Source organism: Schistocerca gregaria, chromosome 1 (assembly GCF_023897955.1).
Source record: "Schistocerca gregaria isolate iqSchGreg1 chromosome 1, iqSchGreg1.2, whole genome shotgun sequence".
Classification (NCBI taxonomy): domain Eukaryota; kingdom Metazoa; phylum Arthropoda; class Insecta; order Orthoptera; family Acrididae; genus Schistocerca; species Schistocerca gregaria.
This window is the reverse complement of record NC_064920.1, coordinates 105597886-105615001: the sequence shown is the minus strand read 5'-3', so window position 1 is coordinate 105615001 and position 17116 is coordinate 105597886. Positions and strand designations below refer to the sequence as shown.

The following is a 17116-nucleotide window of genomic DNA, read 5'->3' as shown; positions in this document are numbered from 1 at the left end:
CGGCGAACGCCGTCATCGACGTGAACGGCGGCTCGAAACGTGCACCGCGCTACGGGCGCCGGCTGGTGGGGAAAGTTGAAAATTTGTGCTGGACTGGGATTCGAACATGGGCCTCCTGCTTACTAGGAAGATACGATGACCACTGCGCCATCGGAAGCTGTGGCCATTGCGACTGCTTTGACTACCCTGGCAAGCCTCCCACGTCTCAACTTATCCACACACCACTAATGTAGTGTCCGTTGGCAATAATCCTCATTACTCGTGATTCCCGTAAGATTACGAGCCTGGTGTACATCCACACTGTGTGTTACACAGTGTGTTACAGGAGACATTCTCCTGGGCTCGCATCGGACCTGTGGTAGTAATCGAAGATCCCCGTCGGCGATGCTATCTTTCAGCAGTTTATACTCCCTGTCTCGGACCCAGAACTGTTCTACAGTGGTTTGAGGAGATTTATAGTATACTCACTCTGATGTCTCGGCGACCATATTCTCTGATGTAAATCCTACGGAACCCATCTGGGCCGCTATCTGATGCCATCACCGTGTGCGTCCCGCTTTTTATGCGAAGTACGCGCAGAAATCTAATGTCACGTGCATCCACAAACCCACCAACAAACAGTCGGATCTCTAATACGCATAATCTGTGACGTATTCCGATCGAAAGACGGACAAAAGAGCTCTTAAGCAGGTGGTCGTAATGTTTTGGCTCATCAGTGGATATGTGCTGTTTCTGTACGAAATAACAGAGACCACATATGTATCTATAAGTAATGGTCTACCGTTCTAAGCCATGCAACAAGGTGTAAGACCAGTATAAACATCGTAACATACAGATGGCTGAGACGAGTGCCATACCCCGTCAATAGCAATCAGTTTCAAACCCAACAGGAGTTGCTGCTGTCAATAATGGTAAGATCATCTGAACCGCCGTCCGAGTGAAGATTGATGACGGACAAGTGTACAACGCATATTTAAAATCTGGTACCTGACAGAAGGCCATTGCTAGCTACGGCACATAGATCTACACATCTTGAATCGGACAATATTGCAGCCATACAGAGTGCTTCGACGAAACGCAATTTTTCTGCTCATTAAAAGATGCAAAGCGTCAACCACAAAAGGCGGCCCAATAAGAAGCTAAAGTCGCAGTGTGCAGAATGTTTATTTCAACATCTCCAGTGACCAAGTGCTGCCCTCTCTTGTACATTGCCATTTTGAATAAATGACTGACACTCCCGTCTTCCAAGGCTGCAGCCGTGTTCCTAGAACTGCACACATTCATTCCCGGTTTCATGAACACTCGGGCACTCTATCGTGCCTGCATCGGCACACTAGATCACACTTTCTTCGTTCCATACCAAATATCGGGCACTTTTTTAGAGCAGTGCGTGAAACGTACCAACAAATGACCGCAACATTTTGAAAGCTGTATGGGCTCTAATCACCAATGAATAGCTTCAACTGTACTGACAAGCATGAAGAAACTTTCGGACTGTCTTCATCGCCTAACTGAGCCTGTAATCAAGACCACATGTTGCGTAGTATTCGGGTTGCGACACACGAGTGTTGTGGTTTCCAGAAATTACATAGTACTTGATCTATAAGTCACTCGCACATATAGAATTGTAGAGCTACCGTAGACTACCATAAGTAAGCATAGACCACGATAGTTTTCGTAGTATCTTTGGTCAGTTAAGGTCGTAGTCATGTTGACTGTACATTAGGTGTGTTACGTACCTATCGGGTGTTGCCGCATAACCATCACTTTCTTTCCGTATGCGATCAGTGTCTTAAGAGATTCCCCTAAAATCCAGGAAGCGGTAAACCGTCTGGAAACCGACTAAGGACATATAAAAGGCCTTGTAACCTACGGAACATTTTTGTTCTATATAGTTGTCCTCCTGTCTCTTACTTAAAAGTAAGCAGCATTTATAGCTGAATTGAACGTCTCATTGTTAGTTCAGATTTTATTCAAGAACTGTTGATTTGTAACGAGAGACAGTTAGTAAAAATAAAGAAAACAGTACAGATTTCTCATATAGCGCTAGAAAACGCAATTTTCTCAACAAAAAGACATCTTTTCGTTCTTCATCAACAACTTTCGCTTTTATCAGTAACACCAGAAGACTCTTAACTTCTTAACTTTGATCATGATCAAGAATGTTCTGTTGAGTACGAAATAACGCCTCTCTCTCTCTCTCTCTCTCTCTCTATATATATATATATATAGATATATATATATATATATATATATATATATATATATATATATATATATATAATGTTTGTGCATGTAAACTGTAATTGCATCAAAAGCGTCAAAGCGCAGAAGTTAGGTAATCAACTAATTTTTATTACTTATAAAATCCAATTTATATTCAGTAAGGACATAAAATACACAATGGAGTAACATTGAATGATGCGTGGTCCGAATTACGTGCAAAACAAGCAACCAAACAAGCAAAAAACATAGAGAAATCGCCAGCTCCCAGGTTATCTTTCGCTACCAATGCCACCAGTACTAAAGGTAATCCTATTATTTACTACGACAGTGGTGAACTGAAGCTACCGATCTGAAGTTTTGATAGAAAACAATTCTCTGCACACGCAAGTACTGTTCAGAAGAAATCGAGACAGAACAGAGTTCATGTGCAATACGTTACAAGCCGGTTAGTTAACAACAGAGAAAGAATGCAGTTCACAGTAAGCGTTCATAAGAAAAATACCGTGCAGCGAAGTGACGTCTTGGAGTAGATTAACACACTCAAAAACGAAACCCGTAGCAGACGTAGATCGGTGTTACGTGGACAGCAGGCAGTGGTTGACATCCAGACAAACTCCCGATAGCAACTGATGTGGCGTCAGCAGCGGGCGTCCCTAAGTGGTAAGGTGCTTCTGCTTGCGGATGATTCGCGCGTTCTTGGAGGCACAGCCTGCTAGTGGCCCCACTTCTTCCAGCTTTCGGTGTCTGCCAGCTTCATCCCACTGAGCCACTAGTGTCGATATCATAGCTTGGTCGGGATCAGTTGAGCGCCCTCAAGCCAAACATCATCATAGTATAACTTGGAAGAAGAAGGAAGACGGGTTTAACTTCTCGTCAACATCGATGTCAGTAGAGAAAGAGCACTAGCTCGGATCATGTCAAGGATGAGGAAGTAAATCAGCAGTGCCCTTCCAATGGAACCAACCTGGCGTTTTCTTGCAGCGATTTAGGGAAATCATAGAAAACCTAAATGTGGATGAACTCCAGTGTGCTAACCACTGCGCCATCTTGTTCGGTGATTGAACAGTTTGGCTACCCATAGTTGGATCCGTCCGATACAGCTCTAGGTGAATCGTGGCAGTCAGGTAAGGCAGGAGAAGGTGTGGACGGAGCCTAATGAGTTGCCGTTGGTTGCACAGTAAACACGTACACTTTATTTTAAGAAATAATTTTTAAAAAACAATGATTTTAAAAAGACTGACTGTAACACAAGCTACACTGACGGCCTTATTACGAAAGAATTCAAAATTATTTGTCGGCTGAAGGCTACAAGCAATACTTTAGAAGAATTAACGTCTGAAAGCCTGAATTACAAATGAATAAGACAATTACATTTTAAAAATACGAAAAAAATTTTAAAACAATCATTTAAAAAAATTGACTAACACAAACTACACTAACGGCTGAAGGCCTCATTAAGAAGACTTCAAATTGTTTGTCGGTTGAAGGCCACAAGCAATAGGAATAATTTAAACAAAATATTATTTTTAAACAACTGACACAATCAGATCAAATAAAGAAGGGAGTGATCCACGGACAGAGCTCCAAGGATCGACCTGAGAAAAGTCTCTTACAGCTGCGTAAGCGGTGAGTCAGGCAGCCAAGAGTTATGCTCCCGTAACAGAATGGCATCTCAAACTAGGGACAGCTTAAACGCCGAGCAACACACTCGCAAAATCCAACTACGATGCGGTAACCAATACCACGATAGAATAACAATTAACATCGTCAGATGACAAGCATTTAATTATACAAGTTGGCTCCACCAAATACTAGTACGCAGACAGGGTTAAGACCAAATTGCCTATTCAAAATCTGACTAGATGCAAATGGAACCGCTAAAGACAATTCGACAGACAACTCAAACAATGCTAAAACAGTCACTGTACAGCAACAAGATGAATTGCACGAAGACGTGAACGCTAAGAACACAGAAACGGTCGAAAGACCAGATACACGTCGTCCACTGAGACGACCGACTGAACGACCAACCATCGGTCGTTGCCAATCAAGTCAGACAATGGAAACGTCGGAGTATAAAACTACCAACTAGCAGCTTGATGGCATGAGGTCACTTCGACGAACGGACACACACGCACAAATGAAAGCTGCACTACTGGAATATAACGATCCATTCCACTTAAACTCGCTGAATTCGGACCTCTACGTGGTCGTGCACATCCTTCCATAGGGCAGTCCATATATCGGAGAGTACTGGCGCTGTCGGACGTCACTGCTGCTTCGTTCCAACTGACTTCGACACACGACGACACGGAAATACTTGAGGTCGTTCCAAAGATAGTACTACATATCGCTAACGCCGCTTTTGTCACTCACGGACAGACAAAGCGAGCAAACGTAGTGGCGCCAGTGAACGGACTAAGAAAACGCGAGGTCACAATCCCAATGCAAACTGCCAACGGCACAAACACGAGCCGGAGCACAGCTCACTAGAAGTGACATTTTTCTTTTGTCCAATGTCTTTATTTATTCCTCAGTATATTTGCTTAGGGTGCTTTATGTCTCGAGCACTGTTAGTACAGATTCTGCTTAGAGCAAAGTAAATGCTTGAGCGTCCAATAACTAATGCAACACACTTTTAGTCTGAAAGCAGGCTGGTTTTGTTCAAGATTCCAATCCACCAAATTATTACCCACTCTTATGATTACGAGACCCTGTTTTTCGACATTATCTATGTTGAATGTGGCGGTCTTGCGTCACGTTTGGAGGGCCTGTATGCCAGCATGGTACCACTCTACTCGTCGATGTCGGAGCTTGTGACGATGTTCGACAAAAAATTGTCGACTTCAGCCTCATAACATTACATCAACTTCGCAGACATGGTTCTCTATTGCTCTTTACGGTCTTATGTTAAGCGACGAGGAACAAAGCTGCCACATTCCTTTGAGTATACCAACTGGCGGACGAGTATGTCGATACCACCAACAGAGACGTCCAGTTGTGCAGCGAAGTGTTTGTTTATGATCCGTCACTCACTTCGAATGAGAGTGTCTGCACGTTCCAGAACTTCAGAAGTCAAAACAGCGTACGGCCGGCCGGTTCGCGGGAGATCGGACAGGTTTGCGCGACCTTGTTGCGATGATGACAGACGTCACGCCTAACGACTCACCATGCTTTTGTTCAGTGTCAGTAATCCGTAGATATCCTGCAAGACCCTTTGAATATCTGCAGTGGTCTGATTTTTCGCCAAAAGAAACTCTGTGACAGCTCTCTACTTGGAACGCATCTCCGTTTTGAGAGCTACACATAGCCCTGCCACCAACTGGAATCTCATGAAACTATAGGGGCTTAAGCGGGAATACTCTATGAGGTCCCACAACAAATTCCGCATTTTTTTCAACGGAAACTGGCCGAGAATAAAATGTCTTGCATTACTTATTGAACGCCCCTTGTTCACACAAACAAGGAGGTAATTCTTAAACACCATTGTTCAATCGACTAAAGGAATAAACTTAGTCTAGGGGTGGATATTATACATAGGGCTAGTTGTACGCTTGTTTCTTCATTGAGTGTAAAATCGAAACTTTTTGGTGTTAATTTTACAGGATACATTATTCGCTATGGAGAGGAAGTTCAGAGGATTCCAGTTTTTTTCTGTCTCCTTTTTCGTGAAGCAGAACAACTGCAACTTTTTCCTAGCAAGTTCCTCTCTTTATTACTTTTCCTCCAACGTAAGTCGTTATCCCATCATGCCTTTTCTCTGAGCGATAACTGTGGAGAAGTGTTATACAATATCATTTCACTGCAGAATTGGCACAGGATCTGGAAACACAACTTCAGACCGTACTAGTATTTAACTTTAAATAATAGTAAACTCTTAAATACAACATCCACCAGCAGTCTTGCACTACCTGTCCAAGTATACGACGAATAAAACTTCTCATTCTTTATACAGATTTCTTCCTATAAAATTAACTAACCTTTAACATTATTACCATATGTCCATTCATTTACTTAATGATTTGATAATGCTAGATCATTACTCTTAAAACACACTCTTTCTCTACAGACTGTTAATCAAGGCAAACAACTCAAGACCGATTATTAAAAATTTTCGTACTCGTCTATAGAAGGAGAAACATAAGAATGCAGGCTCTAATGTACGCTCTAGCTTATCAGTGCCTAACATAATATCAATCTGAGGTTAAACATCAAGCTGAGGTTAATCTTTGAGTTATTACCGGTACTTCACGTTTTATTGAAAGCCTTACGAATTCCAATTCACGATGAAAGGGGAAAAGCATACGAGGCGTTATATCATATCCCTTGCAATATCGTTACCTTCAGATGTCTTCCGTTTCTTCACGCACAGGCAGTTCAGAAGTGATCTGCCATGGCAACTGCGGCCTTCCAGTAACGCCGTTGTTGACCGCGAGCTGGCGGTAGCCGCCGTCCTTCACGTTCGTCTCTCGGCAACGATTGTGACGCGAGCTGCTCGCAGTCCGCCCCCGGTTGCCTGGCACCGCCAGTAAAACTGCACTGCTCTACCACCCGGCAGTAAACTTACGAAATGGCTCACTCTCTTCACAGGGCACCCTGTGACACGCCCAAATGTAAGCACTCCACAATAGCGGCCTCATGTCCAGTGTTACCACTCAGCAGTTGGTTCCTCGAACACTTTGTTCCAGGTCATCTGTACACTCTTGGAATTACTATTGGTTTTCACACATACAGTTATCTTAGATACATTGCTCTGTGTGTGTGTGTGTGTGTGTGTGTGTGTGTGTGTGTGTGTGTGTGTGTGCGTACGTGTGTGTGTGTGTGTGTGTGTGTGTGTGTGTATGTGTATGTGTGTGTGTTTCTGTGTGTGTTCGTTGTTTTAGATAGCCCAACAGCGAGCTATTAACTAACTCACCAAAATAGCCTGAAATGAACTTCATTAAACTAAGAAAAACTAAAAAATTATGCAGTAAAATATCGTTATAAGTTACAATCACTATTTCCAATTTTTAGTAACATTCACCTCCCAGTCATGTAAGATATAAAATTGTAAAGTTTGTCAGTGTTAAAATATGCAATTAAAGTCCTAATTTATAGAACATTAGACTTCTCCCCGTGGCTTTGCCCACATATTCATTTGACACATATATTGAACACAGCTCCTCCTTACCCTCCCTGTGTCCAGCACTTCCTCCTTTTATGTGTTCTCATCTGCCCTCTATCTGCCTCTCTCTGCCTCCCCACCTTCCCTGTCTCTTCATCTCCTCCTCTGACGTTCATCAGAAAATTCCTTCACCCCTCTCTATGACCATATCTATCTCCCTCTGATCATATCATTCTACCACTGTCTATTTTCATCTCTGCCTTCCCCTCTTTCTTTCCCAGCTGCTCACTATCCTCTTACACCTTACACCTGCCTCATCATCTCTCTGTCCCCTTCACTGTCTCTGTCCATATATAACACAGTAGGGCCTAGAAAAGCATTTTTTGCACCTGATATATAAGCTGTCCTACAATGAGGGTTGATTCAGCAGGCTGATATTGTTCCCACACAACATGCTTGTGATGCACAGTAGCATATTTGGCAGGGGCTGAGAAGAAAACGTTTTTGCCCATATCCCCCCTCCTATTGGAGCAAGGAGGTTATAAATACCACACAGCTGATACTTGTGAGATCTGTTGTTTCTGTGCCACATTTGGTTGAAATCTATTGAGAGATCCCAAATACACAAACATACAAGCTTCTTTATATATTTATATGACTAGCTGAGAAACCTAGCATTGTCCAGGCACTCATTTTGCCAATTTCTATTAGAAATGAAAACAAAAAATGAACTGTATATTATAATATAGAAAATATTTCATTTCCATTTATTCATTAAAATACCTTCAAAATTTTGAAGTGGACACGGTATGAGACGATACCATACAGTTTCTGTACATTGGACACAGCTGCTTTGCATATGCAGTACGATTTTGTAAACACTTCTCTGGCAATGCCTCTTAATAGCTCTATACATAGCTATTGTTTTCACCTACATCCGTTTGTGCTCCACAGTCGAAAGCTGTCAAAAGCACTGCCAAGTGTCAGAAACTACCTGCAGTTTACTTTGGGAGTGTCTTAGCAGCAAATAATAATGTATTAATACTTCATGTATTATGTATTTTTCACTTATCTCAGTGTTTATGAGATTGTATCTCTTGAGCTATGTTTCGAAAAATGATACATTTGTGTATGTACATTGAGGAGCATATATGATACTGTCAGCAAAATATGTTACGAATATAGTTAGTAGCAAAGAAGTTACAAATTTAAACATCATGCACAATTCTGCAATTTTTCACGCGTCACTGTTTATGTCGCCACAACTATTGAACTATGTGTGATATCACTTTGTAGGTACATTTAGCGGCATATGTGGATACTTTCTACGAAATTCATTGTGAGTACACTTAGTAGCACGGCAGTAATAAATTTATAGATCATGCTTCATGTAACAAATTTTCACGCCTCTCATTGCTTATGTCATCATATCTCCTTTAATTGTGATATAGAGGTGGTTCTTACAAAGACGTCGATTCTTGCCTGATAGTATAGAATATGTGTATCAAGTTTGGTTGAAATCGGTCCAGTCGTTTGGAGGAAACGTGTAACAACGAAGTGCACTCTGCGTTTGCAAATAACCAATTTCTCAGCATGAATACACTGATCAGCCAGAACACTGACAAGCCGCCCACTATCGTTATAAGCCCCTCCAGGCCGTAGCAGTGTTACCTGACCAGGAATGACTGTTAGTACTAGACACGGACGGTGCATGTAGTATCAGGGAGCGTCCCGTCGAAATTAACTGTTCCAAAAAAAAATGGCTATCATTTTTTAAGACAGTGTAGGAAATACGTGAAATGCGTCCTGGTAATTTAAATTTTATAGTATATGATTCATAAATATACGAGAACGTGATGAAAAGTACTGCCTGGGAATTTTTTGTTCGGTTCTCATTATTGGTTGAGACATCACACGTCATCTATATTACTCGGTCGAATTTCCCGCTTCGCCGAAGCAGATTCCAGCTGTCTGGCATTAGAGGGATCCGAATTATAGAGTGTAGCATGGCGGTGTATAACGTAACTATCGCGTGGTGAATAGCTCGCAACAGTCGAGTTTCGAATTCAAAGACTTTGTCCTTCGACGGAGCACCCTCTGCTTCAGAAATGCAATGCCAGACCACACACGAGCGCTGCGACATCTGCACCAATCACACGCCCTCGATTCACTGTCGTCGACAATCATCCATACAGTCTCGGCTAGGCTGCATGCGATTTTCATCTGTTTTCAAGACTTAGAATACCTATGAGGACTTCACGTTTGTAGTGATAAAGCGGTGGAACAGAGATGAGGTTGTGTGTGCATCTGTCAACAAAGACAAACATTCTACAGTGACGGTATCAACAAACTCACTAGGAGAAATATGTTAGTCCCCAGTATGACTATGTTGAGATATAAATAGTTGACACGAAGGATAAAAATTTAAAAGATAAAGTTTGTTTTATTTATTTTATTTACATTTAAAAAAATCGGAGCTTTACTTTTCAGCAAGCCGTCGTATTTTAGTATATACTCTCTAACACCAAGTCTTTAACTGCAAGCCCTGCATGGCATGCAGTACTGTCTGTCGGTAAGTCATAATAATACAAACACGAATCGTAACTGAATTACCTGTTTGCTTAATTTTTGTACAGTAAGGTAGACGTCTGTGACATGTATCCCCCAGAGGGTGGGAAAGTGGTTTACATTGTTACCTTGCTAGTACTTGATCGCGTTCCACATGTATTACGTCACTGAAATCCTTTTCGAAGGTCCTTCCAGTGCCATAGATGAAAATATTTAGTTCATTGAAAAAGAGAAAGCTGGTCTTATAATTTGCCACACACAAACTTCAAGAATTGCTGAGTACGTCAGAAGATTTCCCACTTTGTAGTGAAAACACGGTTTCGATTTATTTACTCATACTGGTCATGGTTTGGGCGGCCTCTCCTCGATTCCTCATCGTTTGTGTCCGCCGTACTGATTCAAAAGGTCCTGAAAACACACCTTGGATACAATAGTGTTCAAGCCACTACATTTGGAACCAATTGACACATTTTATGTCGCGATATTTGAATGAACAAACACCGAAGCAGATAGAACCTGATCTTTTGCTACAAAAGCATTACAACAACTTTCGTATTTATTTTACTAAGGCTCCCCTAGAAAGTTCATTTCAGCAGCGGCATTGTTCTACACGAAGCTAAATTTTAACAGTAATCAACTGTAATACAACTCCACGATCAGAGATCTCCCTAAACAATCCGCGTAGCAAATACGACACTGTAAACAAACTTTTGCTCACTCTTTTTACACTTCATTTTCGCTCAGTTCGCCGACAGTGACACGTGGTATCTGGCAAAGCCGTGGATGTTCTGCATGCAAGTCTCTGTAACTGTCGAGCAAAGCGCATTCTTCGCAAGTTTCCCACAAAACATCGGAAAGAATCCCGCTGTCGCAGTGCGCGCGAGAGCCGTGCAAAGCGACTTCAAAGCGTCGGACAGTGACGAGGGGGTGGAGGGGGAAGGGGGGGTAGGAGAACGCAGAACGCGGCAGCCAGCCAGCCGGTGTATTTTCGCAGCACCCTCCACCCTCCACTGCTGTTGTCTGCAGAGTTGCGGCCGCTGCTGTGACAGCTCGCTTCCGCGCCCACGCTTCCTTTGTGTTGTAGGTCATCGCTGACGTCACATTCCTCTTGACGGGCCACAACTCCGGAGGCCCTGAGGACCGATCCGCAGCGTCCGCGAATCTTGACTGACACACGGCGCAACTTTGAAACAAAAACGGCGCCACGTTAAAGCCACTGCAGTACCTCTCGCTAAGCCCGTAGTACACTTAAGCGCCAAAGAAACTTGTATAAGCATGCGTATTCAAATACAGGTATATGTAAACAGGTAGAATACGGCTCTGTGGTCGACAACTACTATATAAGACAAGCGTCTGGCGCAGTTGTTAGATCGTTGCTGTTGGTAAAATGGCAGGTTATCCAGATTTAAGGGAGTTTGAACGTTGTGTTATAGTCAGCATCTCCGAGGTAGCGATGATGTGGGGATTTTCCAGTACGACCTTTCCATGAGTGTACCATGATGATCAGGAATCCGGTAAAACATCGAATCTCCGTCATCTGAGATCCTGCAAGAACGGGACCAACGACGACTGAGGACAATCGTTTAGCGTAACAGAAGTAAACCCTTCTGCAGATTTCTGCAGATTTCGATGCTGGGCCGTCAACAAGTGTCAGAGTGCGAACCATTCAATGAAACATCATAGCCATGAGCTTTCGGAGCCGAAGGCCCAGTCGTGTACCCTTGATGAGTGCACGAGACAAAGCTTTACGACTCGTTTGGTTCCGAACTGTTAATGACTGCGAACATGTTGCCTGCTCAGACGAATCTGATTTCAAATTGTATCGAACGGTTGGACGTGTACGGGTATGGAGACAACCTCACGAATGCATAGGCGCTGCATGTGAGCAGGGAACTGTTCGAACTGGTGGAGGCTATGTAATGGTGCGGAGCGTGTGCAATTGGAGTGATATGGGAGCCCTCATAAGTCTAGATCGATTCACAGAGGTGACTCGTACGTAAACATCTTGCCTGATCACATGCATCCATTCATGTCCATTGTGCATTCCGACGAACCAGGGCAATTCCAGCAGAACAATGTGACACTCCACAAGTCCAGAATTCCTAAACACTTATGCTGGCCACCAAACTCCCCAGACATGAACATTATCTGGTATGCTTTGGGACGTGCTGTTACGAAGAGATCTCCAACCCCCTTTACTCTTACGGATTTATCGGCTGCCCTGCAGGATTCATGGTATTAGTTCCCTTCAGCAATACTTCAGACATTAGTCGAGACCAGGTCACGTCGTGGTGCGGCACTTCTGTGAGCTCGCAGGAGCCCTATACGATATTAGGCGGGTGTGCCAGTTCCTTTGGCTTTTCGGTGTATAAACTTTCAGAGACGGTTTTCGCTACCTGTTTGCCAAAGCGACTACACAAGTTTGCTACTGCTCTTTTAGGGTTCCGTACTTCTGTCGGTAAAAACGAAACGCTTATGGGATCACATAGTTGTGTTTCTGTCCGTCTCTCTCTCTCTGACTGTCCCGCTGTTAAGACCCCTTGTACTCAGCAACGCCCAGTGGGCCACAATCCTAAAAAAGTACTCATAAATTTAAAAAACAATTGGTTCGAACTTAGGAAGTTTAGTTTAGAGTAATGAACCTTCTTCCGAAGGTTGAATTTCACATACAACGCGTCATTCATTTGTGAACCGCACGCCCAATCTGTGGGGCTGGAAAACTATTGCGTTGTTATGATGAAATATAAATGGAATCTGTTTCAGGAAGTGTGTACTGAATTACAAACACTTATTTCATTATTAAATCATTAATTATGAATTGGTTTTATTGATTAACTTCTTATCGGAATGCAAGCAAAGAAATTGAAAATCAGAGCGATAAAAGGAATAAGTTTTAGATTGCACGACATTCTGCTTTCAGTTACATTCAGTCCGTAAGTATGTATTATTATCTCCTTCAATCAGCCTTAGGATCCAGCTATCAGCGGCATCTCCGGCTTTGAGCCATTTCTTAAGCGACAGTTGCAAAAATTTACATTGACAAAATAGAATTGAAAATTTTACTAAAAACCGAATAAAGCCCATATGCAGACGTATACATAGACGCGTTATTTCTGTAACGCTGCTAATGAGCTATTGCAGAATAAAAATATATCAACTACAATTTAAAAATTCGCCGACTGTCTGAACATACGCAGGAGTCAACAAACAATTTAAGAAGGCAATATCGTCCAAGCTTTCAAAAATGGTTCAAATGGCTCTGAGCACTATGGGACTTAACATCTATGGTCATCAGTCCCCTAGAACTCAGAACTACTTAAACCTAACTAACCTAAGGACATCACACACATCCATGCCCGCGGCAGGATTCGAACCTACGACCGTAGCAGTCCCGCAGTTCCGGACTGTAGCGCCTACAACGTCCAAGCTTTGCCCGAAAGTCTTCTCGTTAGGAAGTATGAGGAATGTGTTCCGGAGACTCCATGCAACAACCGACCTCTGTATTCTTTTCATGGAAATCATCTGGGAGGATAGTGAAAACTTTGTCGTCAGAAGCTGTTGCCCTCTTAGTACCTGCTGCAGAGGATTACGAGGATCGGATGCTGAGGACGATGAAGGAGATACGAATGTCGGCGAGGGAGAAGATGATGAAACAAATGAAGATATAGAACAAGAAGCACGAAAGGAAAAAATTAAGTAGACTTACAAAGCTCTCGGTTCTTGTTACTAATATTATGCTTTCTGTAATAAAGACAGTAACAGAGGCATTTTAATAAACTTTACCTTTGAGACTATAAATGTTCACCGACACATTTTCGTCCACTTCATTAACTTTTTCTAAATTCTTTTTCGTCACATTGAATCTGCCGTTTAAGTTTTTTACTCCTGATCTAAAATTTTTATCACAATGGGCAGATACACAATTATACCCTTTATTGGCTATATTGGAGATGGCCAGCCGGGGTCGCCGAGCGGTTCTAGGCGCTACATTCTGGAACCGCGCTATCGTTACGGTCGCAGGTTCGAATCCTGCCTCGAGCATGGGTGTATGTGATGTCCTTAGGTTAGTTAGGTTTAACTAGTTCTAAGTTCAAGGGTCTGATGACCTCAGATTTTAAGTCCCATAGTGCTCAGAGCCATTTGAACCATTTTGTCTCCTGGCAGCCTTTGATATTGTCACTAAGGATGCTTGTAATTATACAGACACTCGTGTTACTGCCGTTTCACTCCATAAACAGTGACTGCTAAGACAGAATGTAGTCTTCCGAACGGACCTCGTAGAGCTGTACTCAGTAGCTACAGATACTGAATTCTACTGTCTGACCGCAGGATCTGAATCACACGAGTGTCCGTAGCGAGTCATCTTTCTACCTGCCGCCAAAAGGATTTCTATCTCCGCCACTGCTAGGTGGAAGCTAAGTAGTCGCTGGTTGACAGCCCTCTCTTTGTGTGCTTGCACAGTATCAGTGGCCGAGTACGATATGCCGATGAATGTAGTGCAGAAGCAGACAGTTGTCCAGGCTTGTGCGCGCCACCTGGAGGCTGAAGTTCGGAACTGAGTGGCGCCAGGCGAGTGGTTGTGCCTGTGTGGCGGTGCCCTCTCGTCGTATTTCTTGCGTACCTCTTGTAGAAACGAAAGAACCATTGGAAATCAAAAAAAGGGGTTAAGCATATTATGTATTATCGCCATTGTTCGTTAATTTAGTTTCAAAAAAAAGCGTAAATATTGACAGATGACTCCAAAACAGAATTCGCCATCCTTTTCTAGCATTTTCAGGTAACATTGCAATCCATTACAAGAACAAACCAGATGCCGTTCTATATATACAGAAACTCTATGAAACAGCGACAAAAGCTTGGCTCCAGTTGCACTATATGGAAGAGATCAGATTAATAGTAGTCAGCCTTTATCACCACATCCGCCGTTATCTAGCAAGCAGCCAAATTCAGTTAACCAGGAGAAGTTACTCAGCCAGCGGGATTATCTCGGAGTGCTAACAAACAAAGAAGAGCAACTTTGCAAAATGTTCACAAACTCCAATAAAAAAATTTTGTCTGAAAAGGGAAAATTACCTCATCACGCAGTTGTTAATGTTGTCATTGTTGTGGTCTTCAGTCCTGAGACTGGTTTGATGCAGCTCTCCAAGCTACTCTATCCTGTGCAAGCTTCTTCATCTCCCAGTACCCTCTGCAACCTTCCTTCTGAATCTGCTTAGTGTATTCCTCTCTTTGTGTCCCTTTACGATTTTACCCCCCACGCTGCCCTCCAATACTAAACTGGTGATCCCTTGATGCCTCAGAACATGTCCTACCAACCGATCCCTTCTTCTGGTCAAGTTGTGCCACAAACTTCTGTTCTCCCCCAATCCTATTCAATACTTCCTCATTAGTTATGTGATCTACTCATCTAATCTTCAGCATTTTTCTGTAGCACCACATTTTGAAAGCTTCTATTCTCTTCTTGTCCAAACTATTTATCGTCCATGTTTCACTTCCATACATGGCTACACTCCATACAAATACTTTCAGAAACGACTTCCTGACACTTAAATCTATACTCGATGTTAACAAATTTCTCTTTTTTAGAAATGCTTTCCTTGCCATTGCCAGTCTACATTTTATATCCTCTCTACTTTTACCATCATCAGTTATTTTACTCCCCAAATAGCAAAACTCCTTTACTACTTTAAGTGTCTCGTTTCCTAATCTAATTCCCCCAGCATCACCCGACTTAATTCGACTACATTCCATTATCCTTGTTTTGCTTTTGTTGATGTTCATCTTATATCCAACTTTTAAGACACTGTCCATTCCGTTCAGCTGCTCTTCCAAGTCCTTTGCTGTCTCTAACAGAATTACAATGTCATCGGCGAACCTCAAAGTTTTTATTTCTTCTCCATGGATTTTAATACCTACTCCGAATTTTTCTTTTGTTTCCTTCACTGCTTGCTCAATATACAGACTGAATAACATCGGGGAGAGACTACAACCATGTCTCACTCCCTTCCCAACGACTGCTTCCCTTTCATGTCCCTCGACTCTTATAACTGCCATCTGGTTTCTGTACAAATTGTAAATAGCTTTTCGCTCCCTGAATTTTACTCCTGCCACCTTCAGAATTTGAAAGAGAGTATTCCAGTCATCATTGTCAAAAGCTTTTTCTAAGTCTACAAATGCTAGAAAAGTAGGTTTGCCTTTCCTCAATCTAGCTTCCAAGATAAGTTGTAGGGTCAGTATTGTCTCACGTGTTCCGATATTTCTACGGAATCCAAACTGATCTTCCCCGAGGACGGCTTCTACCAGTTTTTCCATTCGTCTGTAGAGAATTCGCGTTAGTATTTTGCAGCCGTGACTTATTAAACTGATAGTTCTGTAATTTTCACATCTGTCAACACCTGCTTTCTTTGGGATTGAAATTATTATATTCCTCTTGAAGTCTGAGCGTATTTCGAATGTCTCATACATATTGCTCACCAGATGGTAGAGTTTTGTCAGAACTGGCTCTCCCAAGGCTGTCAGTAGTTCTAATGGAATGTTGTCTACTCCTGGGGCCTTGTTTCGACTCCGGTCTTTCAGTGCTCTGTCAAACTCTTCACGCAGTATCATATCTCCCATTTCATCTTCATCCTCTTCCATTTCCATAATATTGTCCTCAAGTACATCGCCCTTGTATAGATTCTCTATGTACTCCTTCCACCTTTCTGTTTTCCCTTCTTTGCTTAGAACTGGGTTTCCATCTGAGCTCTTGATATTCATACAAGTGGTTCTCTTTTCTCCAAAGATCTCTTTAATTTTCCTGTAGGCAGTATCTATCTTACCCCTAGTGAGATAAGCCTCTACATCCTTAAACTTGTCCTCTAGCCATCCCTGCTTAGCCATTTTGCACTTCCTGTCGATCTCATTTTTAGACGTTTGTATTCCCTTTTGCCTGCTTCATTTACTGCATTTTTATATTTTCTCCTTTCATCAATTAAATTCAATACCTCTTCTGTTACCCAAGGATTTCTACTAGCCCTCGTCTTTTTACCTACTTGATCCCCTGCTGCCTTCACTATTTCATCCCTCAAAGCTACCCATTCTTCTTCTACTGTATATCTTCACCCCCCGCCCTTGTCAATTGTTTCCTTACGCTCTCCCTGAAACTCTGTACAACCCCTGGTTAAGTCGGTTTATCCAGTTCCCATCTCCTTAAATTCCCATATGGAAACATTTACTTTT

General features: G+C 42.5%; 1 protein-coding gene across 1 annotated transcript in view; it reads left to right on the top strand.

The window, feature by feature from the left end:
- Positions 1 to 17116, top strand: part of LOC126334525 (uncharacterized) — a 1455833-nt gene that overhangs the window by 1180493 nt on the left and 258224 nt on the right. The window lies entirely within an intron of this gene.